This window comes from Felis catus, chromosome X (assembly GCF_018350175.1).
Source record: "Felis catus isolate Fca126 chromosome X, F.catus_Fca126_mat1.0, whole genome shotgun sequence".
In the NCBI taxonomy this organism is placed as follows: Eukaryota; Metazoa; Chordata; class Mammalia; order Carnivora; family Felidae; genus Felis; species Felis catus.
In genome coordinates, this window is record NC_058386.1 from 23,921,562 (window position 1) to 23,936,348 (window position 14,787).

Here is a 14,787-nt window from a genome sequence, read left to right on the forward strand (position 1 = left end):
AGTGATACTGGATTAGAGCCTTACTCTTAGGACATCATTTAATCTCTATTATCTCTTTAAATAGATATAGTCCAAATATAGTCACATTAGGTATAAGGGCTTCAATATATAAATGTTGGGGGTTCATCATTAAGTCTGTAACAGTCTCTTCAGGTCTTCCAAACAGATTCACTAACTGCCTCTGTTAGGCATTTTGAGGAGGTTTAAAGAGTGAACTGTCTTGTAAGACAGAAATAATGTCTCCCTTGGAAGTAAAGGAAAGGTATACTTATTGTCCAGTACAGAATATCTAAATTCACCAAACTTAGAGTTCGCCTCCTGTAATGTAACCTAGTGCATGTGCCGTAGTCACCTGTTTCTCTGTACACTGTGAGAATTGGGGCTCAGAGAGGTTAACTGTGTTCAGGATCTTACAGCTCCTGACAACATTTATGATACTCTGGCAGCTAAGTCATCGGCTTGAAGTAGAACAAACGCTCAGATTCTTCACACATCTTCAAAAGAACTACCAAAGAGAATTAGAACAATCGCCATATCTCCCCAGGGCCAGAAATAGTTTATGGTCCTACCAGTCAAAATGGAAATCTGTAGGGTTTAGGGGAGAGGACTCAGAATAACATGGATACAATAATGGAGAAAATTTAGCCTTAGATGAAAGACTGCTCTAGTCCCAACTAACAATGCTTAAAAGCCTTGAAAAGATCAAAGAATTTCAAAGTAATTTAAGTGCAAGTCAGAAGAAATTTCCAAGAAAATCCAGGGCCTGACAAGGTAATATTTGGCATTTCTGACATTCAAGAAAAATATGAGTAGGCTTGCAAAGAAACAGGAAAATATTAGCCACAAAAGGAAAAAAAATAGATCAATGGAACACATCCAGAAAGTATACAAAATGTTAGAATTATGAGATAAGGACTCTAAAACAGTTATCATAACTAATGCCAAATGTTCAAGAAGACTGAAGAAAAATTTAGCATATCAAATAGAGACATGCTTACAGAAATTAAAAATGCAATATCTGATGCAAAAAAATACATTACATAATATTAAGAGATTAGCCACTGCAGAAAAAACACAAACAATAGTGAACGTGAAGACATCCTGTAGGAAGTGTCCCAAATAACACAGAAAAAGACTGAAAAAAAATGAGCAGATTATCACTGAGCTGTGGTACAATATCAAGTTATCTATATATAAATGGAGTCCTCAAAAGTGAGGAGGAGTAGGGTGAACAGAAAAAGATATATTTGAAGAAACAGTGGCCAAAATTTTTCTAACTTTGAGAAGTATAAACCCCAAATCCACAAAGCGCAACAACCCATAGGCAAAAGAAATATCAAGAAAAATATACCATGGTACAACACAGTCAAATTGTATAAAACCAATGATAAGGAGAAAAATCTTAAAAGGAGCTAGAGACAAAAAAAGACATTGCATACAGGGGAACAAAAGTAATAATTACAGCAGAATTTGCACGGGATTCAATGCAAATGAGAAGACACTGGAGCAGCATCTTTAAAGCAATGAATGGAAAGAAGGAAGGAGGGTAGGAAAGTAGGGCATAAACCCTGAATTACACACCTAGCCAAAATATCTTTCAAAAACAAATCTGAAATAAAGACTTTCATACTTATAAAATCTGAATGAAGTAAGTCCCCATCCAGACTTGCATTGCAAAAAAATGTTAAAAGAATTTGTCAGGTAGGATGAAAATAATACTAAATAAAAATCTCTATTTCCCCAAAGGAATGAAGAGGACTAGAAGCGGCAAATACAAAGATGCGAAAAATTATTTTTTAATAGTCTTTAAAATATAATTGTCAATTAAAGGCATTAATGATAATAATAATAATAATGTAGGGTGTCATTTACAGCATATATAGAAATAAAATCCATAAACACCATAGCATAATGACTGAGACGGGTAAATTTTTGGAAGGTTCTTATACCATAGATGAAATACTATAGTGTTAACTTAATGACTAGGATAAATTATATGGAGATATATATATAGACACACACACACACACACACACACACACACACACACACACACATATATACACCCTATAAACCCTGAAGCAATCACATAAAAAGAAGAAACATAGCTAAATAGCCAACAAAGGAAATAAAATCATAAACTCATTCCCCCCAAAAAAAGGAAAGGAGAAAAATAAGCAAATAATTGATGCATGTAAACACAAATAGAAAGATGGTAAATTTGGGGCGCCTGGGTGGCGCAGTCGGTTGAGCGTCCGACTTCAGCCAGGTCACGATCTCGCGGTCCGTGAGTTCGAGCCCCGCGTCGGGCTCTGGGCTGATGGCTCAGAGCCTGGAGCCTGTTTCCGATTCTGTGTCTCCCTCTCTCTCTGCCCCTCCCCCATTCATGCTCTGTCTCTCTCTGTCCCAAAAATAAATAAACGTTGAAAAAAAAATTAAAAAAAAGAAAGATGGTAAATTTAAACCATCAACAGTATCAATAATCACATTACATTAAGTGGTCTAAATATCACAATAAAAGATAGAAGACTGAATAGTGTAAAAAGGTAGAGTAAACCATAAGCCAAACCAAGAAATCCACTTTGAATATGAAGATAAAAGTAGGTTCAAAGTAACAACAAAAGATATATTATACTAAAACTAATCAAAAGGCTAGAGCAGTTAATACGTGAACAAGTAGATTTCATAACAGAATATTCTTTAGGGTGAATAAGAGGCTGCTTTGAATACTATATCCCTGAAGAATAACAAAATGTGGTCAATTACTAACTCAACTTTGAATTCTGGTCACTATCCTTTTTCTTTTCTGACCTTTATTTTCCTCAGATGTGTGGTAAGGGATTTAGACTAGAAGATTTTTAATTCTTGTATGTTATTAGAAGTCTGGCTTCTTAGCAAGTTTTCCACTACTGAAAATTATCTAACTATATGAAAACTCATGGATAATGCCTTTGATGATATTTATGAATGGTATAAAATATGGCTGTTACTGTCATGAAATCTCTTATAAAAGTGGAATTCTAAGTTTTTATATCAGTAACCACATTTTTTATAAAAGTTTATGAACTACTGAATAAAATAAAGATCTTACAACAACTCCACGGGAGTTTTGCTGGTGAGTCCAAAAAAAATTGAAAGTCCAATTAAATATTTAAAAAAGTGTTCGCTTTTAAATTTATACATTGCTAGGTAGACCTAGAAGGAGATGAGGAAAACCTGTTTCAAGACTAAGCAACAAATGGGATATCAAAGATACACCCTCAACCAGGCAGGATAAATTGTTCAAATGTATTTTAGCAGCTGCTAAAGCAACTAGAGATACAGAGGAGATAAAACAAAAGAATTTCAAATGATCTTATGAAGACTAATTAATAAATTGTATGGTTTTAAGGTTATATATTTCTGTGAATTCCAGCCTTGTCGAAGTTCTTAATTTTTCTTTTTAAACTTTTAACACATCAGGGAACTGTTATCTTGTGTCCTGGTGCTCTGCCCATCTCAAAGAACTACCAGAAAGTCCAGAGCTATTTCCTGGGGAAAAGTAAAACTCATGTTAACCAAGTGCAAGTCAATTTCTAGTTAAAGAAATGATTGTTCTCGACACTGGAATATATATCCTAATTGACTTATGGAATTGACTTGGCAGGCTAAAAAGTTTGAAGTCAGAGTGACGGATATGGTTGTGTACTGAGAATAATGGTTCGGAAAGCAGGAGACCAGTCTTTGTTACGATAGTAACAGTTATGGGGGCCCTGAGAAGTTGCTCAGCATCTCCTGGCTCAATTTCCTTGTTTATACACAGGGGAAATCATTCCTGCCCTGGCTATCTCAGAGACCTTTTATACGGATCAAATTATACAAATTCTATAAAGTATTTAAAAATAGTAAATAGAATAGAAAGAGAAAAGGGGCAATAACCAGTGGAAATTATTCGTGAATTATTCTAAGTATTTTAAAGGTTATAGTGCCTAATATTTGATAAATTTGAGATGTATCACTTATTTTTATTATTTTACCACTTCATTATTTTACCATTTATTATTTTATTATTTAAACCACCTTTTGAATTATGTAAGGAAAATAGGTAATTTTCTAAAAGAGAAACTGAAAAAGGGATTGTCCAAGTTCAAACTTAATTCATAATATAGTCATCAACCTATCTTCTGTGTAAGAAAGATACCTCCCAACAATTTAAGGTGCCCAGAAAATGGAACAAACTATCTGCTAAAGGAATAAGTTCCATTTCTGTAAATATTATAAGAAGGATTATTCCTGCCAAATAGGGCCAAGTCTCAAAAAATGCTAAAGACTCCTAGGGCCTAGTGATTCTCCTACATAATGGGGTTTGGCCTTGATGTGCTGGCAAAAGCAAGATTTGAGCAAAATGTGGGAAACAGAGGAAGGAGAGCCTTGCACAAGTCTGGAAAAATTCTGGTTAGATGCACTAATGGCAGTCTTAAGGTTAACATAACACATATACATACACACAAACATACAACACATGTTATGTCAGGGTAATCTCCTGTTTCACCCTATTTCAAACATCAAATTGTATACATTTCAATGTCAATGGTTTTTTTTTAAATAAAAAGTCACATTTAAATTCCCACATCTGTGCATAATCCAAACCATGAAACAGATCCAAGGTTAAGTATAAGATATTTACATTAATTGAATTAGAAAAATGTTCAGCAATTATATTTCAGAGGAAAAGCAAATATTCCCTAGAGATATACATTCTATTTAGTTTTTTTTTTAATTTTTTTTTCAATGTTTATTTATTTTTGGGACAGAGAGAGACAGAGCATGAACGGGGGAGGGGCAGAGAGAGAGAGGGAGACACAGAATCGGAAACAGGCTCCAGGCTCTGAGCCATCAGCCCAGAGCCCGATGCGGGGCTCGAACTCACAGACCGCGAGATCGTGACCTGGCTGAAGTCGGTCGCTTAACCGACTGCACCACCCAGGCGCCCCACATTCTATTTAGTTTTAAATACCACTTTACAATTTACAAACTGTCGCAAAAACATTGAATTTTTCACTGAGTTTCTAAGAAAGATAGTAATATATGAACGATATTATAAAGATATTTATAAGAAAGATACTAACAATATATTAAACAACTACTAACCCTCACAAGAACCCTATGAGGTAGGTACTATTCTTATCTCCATTTCAAAATAGGAGCGTGGGTTTTAGGGAGATTAAAGTATTTGCCCACAAGTCACAAAAATGGAGAAGCCTGGATTTGAACTAACTCATTTAGAATCAGATCATTGCTGTATGCGATGGCTGTGTGGCAGGAACCATGGTAAGGAATTTGCTTACATGGTTCCATTTAATCCTCTATAACTCCATTAATTCAGTAGTATTATGATCCTCTTTACAGATAGGCAAACTGAGATTAATGAGATCTAGAGTCTCCTAGCTAGGATATTGAAGATTTGGGATTCTCCCCAGGCAGTCTGACTCTAAAGCCAATGTGTTTAATTCCTGCACTCTACTGCTTTTGCAAAGTAAGAGAGGTACTTAAAATGACTTGTGCATAGAAATACTATAATCATCTTATCCTTTATCACAATGCAGGAGCATAAATCCTTCCAATTCTTCAAACTTGATTCTATTTTTCATTTGTATTGAGTTACTTTCTTAGGAATGTGGTACACGTTACGAATTTTAAAAATATCCATTCACTGGAGCCTCATGTTAGGTTATGTGGACCTAAGTTCCCTCAACGTGTGAGTGCAGTACCCTTTTAGATAGAGAACTCTGTGCTGTTAAATCCAGCCACACAGTAAAAACCTCTCCTACTTAAAGGGGGGAAACCCCAAAAAATTAGACAATGAAAAGACAAGTAGACTGCAAAAAAATGCATTCTCACAATATTACTTATGCTCATTTCACTTTTTCAAAAACAGGAAGGGGCTACAATTTGGTAACATTTCCTGAAAATCCCAAACAACGGTTTATCTAGTACTTGCTTCTCCTAAAACGTCTATCACACAAAATCTCTTCTGTGATATTCCTGCCAAAAATGCATAACCTGAAACTTAATCAGAAGGAACCATCAGACTAACTTAAATAGAAGGGCATTCTACAAAATAACTGCCCAGTAGTCTTCCAAAATATCACAATCATGAAAGGCAAAGAAATCTGAGGAAGTAAGTGTGCTAGATTAAAGAAGACTTAAGAGATACGACAACTTAATGTAACATGCGATTCTGGACTGGAACATGAACTAGGGTAATTTTTTTTTCTAAAGAAGATTTTGGGTCAACTGGCAAAAATTTGAATCAGATCTATGGGTTAGCTGATAGTATTACTTCAGAACAAATTTCTTGATTTAAATAATTGTGCTGTGGTGATTTAAGAGGTTGTCTTTAAGGAAATAATTAGAGGTAAAGAAATGGTATTTTTATAAATCTCAAATATTTCAGAAAAAAATATATCCAAATCCACTGTTTTTACAAAACCAATTTTACATGCTTTTACCCTCTATTAAATTATACATGGATTCAGTGGATGCCAAGAGCCAGTTTGTTCATTTTTGAAGGATTGGGCATGCATTAGCATTTTAGAAAACATGAATAAAATATTGGAAATGATGTTTCCTATATTCGCTTTAGGGAGAATCTGGTTTGGGACGATTATTACTCTATAAGCCATATGTGTGGCTTGAAACCCTCTTATATCTAGAAGTTGGCTTGGCTTCTGTAGGTCACATGAGAAAGGTAGGTCTGATGATAGGCAATCAACACAATATGCCTGTCAGTTCTCAACCTTGTCAGCTCTAATCCCCAGCATTACTGGTCACTTCTTAGCCAGTCCTGAGCATCTTGGAAGCCCAGGATGTAACGGACTCTGATCCCTTGGTGAGTTAGACTCTGTCACTATACTAATTTGCATGTGCTTTCTACCACATTGCAACTCTCAAGTTCTTGAAACTCTCTCTCTATGACCTCAAACTAACCCATGACATACTGTTTCCAGGAATATATGGATCCTCAGATTAAAAGAGGCACATTCACACTCCCAACCCTCTATACTTCTACTTTTAAAATTGGAAAAATTAAAAATTTCCACTTTCATATTATTTTGATTTTTTTAATGCTAGATTAAGCCTTAAGCCCTGATGGTTTCTAAGGGATAGCTTTTTGGGAGAAATATAGCATAATTGATCAAATTAATTATCATCCAAGCAACATAAAAGGAGAATATTAAATAAGAAGCTTACATATTCTTATATATTATAATAATAAGTTGATTTTTCCTGATTCACCCTTGGGGATGAAAATCTTTTCTTAAAATAATCCTCAGATTTGTTCACTATAAATTTGATACCCCATATAATGTGAGCATTGATGAAAGAGGATTTTAAATACTTCCATGATTTGTCACTGGGGGAAATACTCCATTTTACAATATGCTGTACAGTGCAAAGCCCTTAACTGCCCTTACTTTGAAAACCAGAGATATGGTCATCTAAACTCCTCACTGATAAGGACCGTCAAAAGACCAATAACTAAAAGCAAACAATAAAAAGCTAAACATAGACACAGTCCATTGAAATGCCTCAAATACACAATAATTTATTATTTCAGTATAAAGCTTTACTGTTTGTAAAAGTTTTCACCAATGTTTTCTATAACTCAGAAGCATCCCTTAACTCCATGACCATTCCAGCCTCCACATCAGGATATCTTTCTTTTTATTCTACCATAGTTTCTGAGCATTATATATCCCTTATACTTTCACATCTAGTAAATTGTGCTATTTTGACCCCTCAACCTATAATTCCTTCATCAATTACAACCTCCCAATTTCCTGGTTTCTGCCAAATTCTTATCTGCCTTTTAAGCTACAAGTACAATATCAACTTCTCACTCACAACCCTCTCAGTAAGTTAAAATTAAATGTTGTCTCATAAGCACCCCATGGCACTTTCACAAATACAGACTACGGAAGATCTCACATGGCTTTTAATAATATTAGGTTGATGTGGTAGTTATTTTTACATGTCAACTTGGCTGGACTATCGCATTCAGATATTTGATCACACATAATTCTACAAGTTTTTGTAAAGACACTTTTTTATGGGAGATTAAAATTTAAATCAGCAGACTGTGAATAAAGACTACCATCCATAATGTGGGTGGGCCTCATCTAATCAGTTGGAGGACTTAACAGCACAAGACTTACCTCCCGCTAGGAGGGAATTCTGCCAGAAGCCTTCAGACTTGAACTGCTTTGCTTTTCCTCCCTTGTCACTCCACCTAGACAGAGATATGAATATAAATATATACACACATCTTACTGGTTCAGTTTCTTTGGAGAACCCAGACTAAACTAATATAGCAGAGGATACTGGCATGCTTTATTTTGGTTCTCTGCATTTTTCTGCATCTATAAATTTTTCCGTAACTGCAATCCCACTGATAGTTAGATATAAAAAAATTCAGAGGCCTTCTGTTAAATTGGATGCACATACTGTAAAATGCTATGATCTTATTGTGTCTTTCATCATTTTTTCTTTACATGAGACTCTATTTTCAAGCATTCTGTAAAGAACTGTATTACTTATGTTAAACAAAAAGTTACATTCAGTGACAAAAGCATCAAAAATCCCTTTAAGTGAACTGGAGATTCCATTTATCTCTAGGGCTCCATGCACCCTGATTTGAAGACAAGTGAATAAATACTTGAGGTCAGCCATTTTGGAAAGTCAATAAGAAATGAGAAAAACTATGGTGAACTGGAGAATGTATACCGCATCAACAAACGGCATTAGCTATAGGCCCAGTAGATTATAATTACAAGTTTTAAAACTATGTTAGCCTCTTATTTTGTTCAAAACATAAGAATTTTAAAATGATGACAACTAAGTAAAAAAATAATAATAATAACCACTTTGCTTTCCAAACAAAGAAACCACTGAGGACTCTGGTTTCTGGCCTCAGGCTGATTCTCTTTAAAAACTGATTTAACTTGTCAGAAATAGATTGATTTTAGTACACTCCACTGAGAATATCATCTTTCAGAATGGTATTGAATACTTATACATGTTGACTATGATATGAATTTCAGAGGCAGAATTAAAGAACTCCACATATCTATTGATGAATGATAATTAACTGCACTTAAAGCAGAGTGGTTCTATGATAATCTCTCTCACTTCAGGCAATTCAAGGGATCTTCCAGCTAAAAATTACTCATTCACATAACTCTAGGCTATTTTAAAAATATATATGAACAATAAATTTAAGAAGTATCAAGGAGATCTCTTGCTGACATAGTTCATTTAGATCAGTAGTATTCTAAGGGGGCCTGTATCACTCACTCCAGGGGAACATTTTAGGTTATCAAAGTGATAGGGGTGGAAAGCTACCAGAATCAAGTACACAGAGGTCCATAAATGCTCCAGATTATACCAAATGTAAAGAAATATCCTGCCCCTCTGTGACTTTCAAACACCCCCATGAATGTTCATGAACACGAAAAGCCTCTTTATCTGTGAGGACAGATAACCTCATCTCATTTTATAAACACAAAGCACTTTTGGAAAGTTTTAAAATAACCTGAATTTTCTGGAAATCCAACTTCTAGGTTTATTAAGGAAGGGTGTGCTTTGCTCTCCAGAATGTTACCAAGAATTTCTCAGTATTCCCAAAAATTATGCCAGTGAAGTCATTGCTGCTTATAGTATTTGAGTAGCCCACATTACACATCTATGTCTATTGGTATGAACAGCTGTGACAAGTCCATAGACTCTATGTAGATGACATACAAGTATGTGAATATTTCATCATGTCTTCTAGAATAGTCATACCTAAGAATTTACATAATAAAAATATCTTTCTTAAAAAATAAAGTGTTTGGTATTTAATGTCTCCTTTATATTACAGCACTTTTGAAAATTTATGTCAGTAGGTCCTATTACCTATTAATTTTATTTCAAGATATTAAATGAGGCATTAAAATATTAATATTAAAAGAGACTGTTAGGTCCAATTGAGTTGAAAAACACTAATTTAGAATATATCCTGATTGATGAGCCTAATCCATATTCATGTCCTCAAGGTGAGAAATACAGCGCAGTCATTCCACCTCTGAAATGAAATGTTTTCGTTTTGCCAAATTATGGACTTATCACAGAGTGGAGCATCATTTCATAAAACTTTGTGAAAGCTTTCTTGTTTAAAAATTCAATGACTTGATTTCCCACCTAATTTTTCATAATCATCGAGCAGGATTTAGTATACTTATTTTACCACTCTTCACTGTTATGGTTTGTGCTGTCTCAAAAAAGAAATAGTAAAACACACTTAGAGCACTCATGAAGCATTTTTAAAATTTTGTTTCTGTGCACACCATTACTAAACAACCTGTTACTAATGACACTTCAAACACTATTACAGCCTGTTAGCAAAATCAGATCCCTGTGAGCTACGGTGCCGTCCTCTACTTTTAGACTGTGTACAAGACACTTGGCATCCCAGGCTTAAATTGTTAAACTCTCCTCTCAGTGAGATCTAACTAATAATCCCATTCTAGGAGAAATAGAGAAGCCTTTTTATTAATGATTTAAGAAGGGATAAATTCTCCTTTAAATTGACCTTCAGAACTTTTTGGAAGTTCTACCTGGAGGTGAGATGTAGCTATATGCTTATCAAAACCACTTAAAGTCAGTCATCATCTTAAATGAAGCATGCAGCTTCTGAAAGAAAACAAGGGGAGTGGTAAATATAGAAAGGGGCCACACACCTGGCCAGCCAGATGAGCTAAATTAATTCTGGATGAATCAACAGGTTGAGGTAGCTATAACACAATTTCATCTGCCAGAAATATCTTCCTACAGTGTCATCTCAATCTACTTAAGCTATTCAAGTCTTCAGTAGACATTCTCCTCATTATGTTGTTATGCTCTTGAAAATCCAATTAGAATGCAGCATAATAAACAAATGACCAACAAGTAAATGAATGAAGATATTCTCCCTCCATCTTTTGCTTTCTCAGGGCTACCACCACTGCCCCAGTAATTTTAGACAAGACTATAGCTCTCATTTCTTTCTAATCATTTCACATAACATCTAGTTCATTCCTGTTTTCATTAGCTATTTAAATAAAAAAAGTACCCTATCCCATTTCCCCCTTTAAATGTATTCTCTGGCATCTCCAAATAAATCTCATTGTGTCACTTGTCTGACCTACAAAGTCAAAACATCTTCATCTGACATTATTGAAAAAGTTGGAATGGATGAGTTAACATACTGAAACAGCTTTAACACATTATTTTCATAGTCTTACTGAAATGTAACTCATATACCATAATTCATTTAAAGTACACAATTCAATCCTAAAAGAGACCTCATACCCATAAACAGTCAATCCAAAACCTCCCTCCCCTACCCTAGCCCTAAGCAATATTAATTTTCTTCCCGTCTCCATTAATTTGCCTACTGTGGACATTTCATGTAAATAAGTCATACGATAAATGGTCTTTTGCAACTGAGTTCTTTTACTTAACATATTTTCAAGATTCCTCCAAGTTTTAACAGGTATTGGTACTTCATTTTTACAGATAATCTACTATACGGTTATACCACACGTTATCCATTCATTAATTGATGGAAATTTTGGTTTCCACTTTTGGCTCATATAAACAGTGGTGCTATAAACATTCACGTACAGGCTTGTGTGCGGACACGTTTTCATTTCTCTTCAGTATAGGCCTAGGGTATGTTGCTAAATCATATGGTAACTACATTTAACCATTTGAGAAACCACCAACAACATTCCAAAGTATGTGCACCATTTACATTCCCACCAGCAATGTACAAAGATGCCAATTCCTATACATCCGTGCCAAATCTTGTTCCTCTCTTTTTCCTTATAGTGATCATAAAGGAGTTAAGCGGTTTTGATCTGTATTTCCCTAATGACTAAGGATGTTGAGCATCTTTTCATGTTCTCATTGGTTTGGGTACACCTTCTTTGGAGAATTATCTATTCAAGTTCTTTTCTCAATTTTAAATTGGGTTATTTGCCTTTCTAATCAAGTTGCGAGAGTTGTTTATATATTCCATATACTAGTCACTTATCAGCTATATGATTTACAAATATTTTCTCCCATTCCGTGAATATTTTTCTTACTTTTTTGGTGATGTCCTTTGAAGCAGAAAAGTTAATTTTGATATAGTGCAATTTATATTTTCTTTTGTCATGTGTTTTTGATATCATATCCATGAAATCATTATTTACCCCAAGTTCATGAAGATTTATGTTTTCTTCTAAGGGTTTTATGGTTTTAGTTCTTACATTTGGGTCTACTATCTGTTTGGAGTTAATTTTTTTGTGGGATCTTTGTAAGATGCTGTTGAATTTGTTGTGAGTTAATTTATTATATGCTTTATTTTAAAAATGGTCATACCAGTGGGTAGAGAAAATGTAACAGCGAATGCAGCCTCCCTTAAAAAGTGCTAATTATGGTGTGTCACCATTCAGTGTTTGCCTTAAGAACCCCAATCCGGGTTTTAATTTTCACTGTCACAGATATTTTTAAGGATGATAGTGGCCACTAAGTTCCATGTCCTTTATATGGCACATTAAGAGGAATCCTTGGATGTCTACATGACACTGGGCAACTCATCCTTTGGACTTCAATTTCCTCATTCATGAAATGGTGACATAATAGGGCTCTTAAAGGAGTGTAACAGAAAATAATAAAAAGCATGTAAAGTGTCCAGAATTGTACTTGGTACATAATAAGCATATTAATTCTCTTTAACAAATACCGTTCTTGTTGTGTTAATATTATTATTATTATCTCATTTAATCCCCACAACAGACTCTCTTGCACCAGGTTGTGCCAGTTATGAAAACAAATACAGTAAAACCTTGGTTTGCAAGTATAATTCATTCCAGAAACATGCTTGAAATACAAAGCACTTGCATATCAAAGCAAATTTCAAGAACCATTGGCTCAGTTGTGATCATGTGATGTTCAGTGTCACATACTACTCATACTGCATGACATCGCTCGTTTACCAAATTAAAATTTATTAGAAATATTTGCTCATCTTGCGGAACACTTACAGAACAAGTTACTCACAATCCAAGGTATTAATTGTATTTCAAAACAGGTCACTGAAAACAAAGACCTAGATGCAGAAGTAATAGAGAGGGTGACAAAAGGGCAAGGTGAGGTAACCCAAAGAATAAAAATTAGTCAACTGCTGCCAGTTCTAAAGCTGGAGGAATAAAAAGGCTCAGTTATGTTAGGTGATCTCAGAAGATACAATTACCAATAGAGCTTGGAAACTTGGAACAGGTGATGTCTGAGAGGCTATCCAAGCAAGGACAGGAAACATGGAGGAGGGGGCGACCCTAGAAAGGAGGGCCCCAGTGGAAATGGGACTAGAGAAAAGAAAATATTCTGGTGTAATGACTCCTCACTCCTGTCCTCCAGTGTCCTGACAGTGGTATCCATTGGCTAAACCTAACCAGAAGGAAGCCCCGCCCCCGCCCCACCTCCAGGAAATGTAGTATACCTGGGAAAAGCAGTATGCAGTAAAGGGCTGAGAAGAGATCTGAGCGCAAACAAGCAGACATCCAGCACAGAGGCTAAGTATGTGTTAAGGATCTTGTCTCCTATGACTGCAGAGTAAGGATTCGGCCTGGGAATTCTCTTTTCACCATAATATAAAAACCTCTCTAGAATGCTTAAGAAAAAAGCACTGGAGGATGGCTGGCATAATCCCAGGAACAGTAATTTGACAGTAATTAATTTAGTAATTTAGGTGGCAGTCTGCTTTCCCTTTAACGGAGACTCAGATTGTTTCACTAGTCCTAAAATCATACAACTACATTGATTATTTCTGTCACTGCTTGAAAGAGCCATTATTCTAGCAGTGGAGAGACAGAGAGAGAGATACCTTGAGTTTAGTGAGTTGATTGTTTTACTCAGTTTGTGGTATACTGTCCCACACAAGGACCCAGTTTTGTGTCTTAATTGGTTGAATAATTGAGTAATACTCCCTTTTCTCTACACCCTACTCACTTTTCTCCTCTTGCCTTCAGTCACCATTTAAATTGTTTTACATGTTTCTTGCAAAATGTACATTGCTTTATGTACATTGCTTTATGTAAACACACTTGTTAGTGCATGTAAAGGTAGTAAGTTTTAGTTACCATTCTGCTTAATTTTTTTTTAACGTTTATTTTTGAGACAGAGACAGAGCATTATTTTTGAGACAGAGAGAGACAGAGCATGAACGGGGGAGGGTCAGAGAGAGGGAGACACCGAATCCGAAACAGGCTCCAGGCTCTGAGCTGTCAGCACAGAGCCCGACGTGGGGCTCGAACTCACGGGCTGTGAGATCATGATCTGAGCCAAAGTCGGCCGCTTAACCCACTGAGCCACCCAGGCACCCCATCATTCTGCTTAATTTTTATCACTAAACTCCATCCATGCTCTTAAGATCTATGTAAGTTGCTTCTTGTAAGTTGCTTCGAACCTCTCATAACGTTTTCAGTTGTGTATCTGCAGTGCTTTACCTGAACACTCTCTCAGAGATACACACGCAGATTGCCTGTGTCTCCCAGGCATACAATCGACACTTCAATAAACATCCCGCACATATACTCTCATGTGCCTTGATGAAAATTTCACTGCAGTAGAAACACAGTCACAAAATTGCTAAACCTTAGGTATATATGTACATATGTGTATTTATATACATATATTTATATTTATACATATATACATATGCATATATAAATATGTATATGT

General features: G+C 35.4%; 1 long non-coding RNA gene across 2 annotated transcripts in view; it reads right to left on the minus strand.

Annotated features, from left to right (window-relative positions):
• LOC123383380 overlaps positions 1-14,787 on the minus strand; it is a 153,056-nt gene that overhangs the window by 7,229 nt on the left and 131,040 nt on the right. The window contains exons 3-4 of one of the 2 annotated variants that reach the window (XR_006593070.1): positions 8,199-8,272; positions 3,440-3,531 (exon numbers count right to left, since the gene is read on the minus strand). This is a non-coding gene — a long non-coding RNA (uncharacterized LOC123383380). Of the gene's footprint in view, positions 1-3,439; positions 3,532-8,198; positions 8,273-14,787 lie in introns of those variants that run through there. The other variant, XR_006593071.1, reaches the window with a different exon arrangement.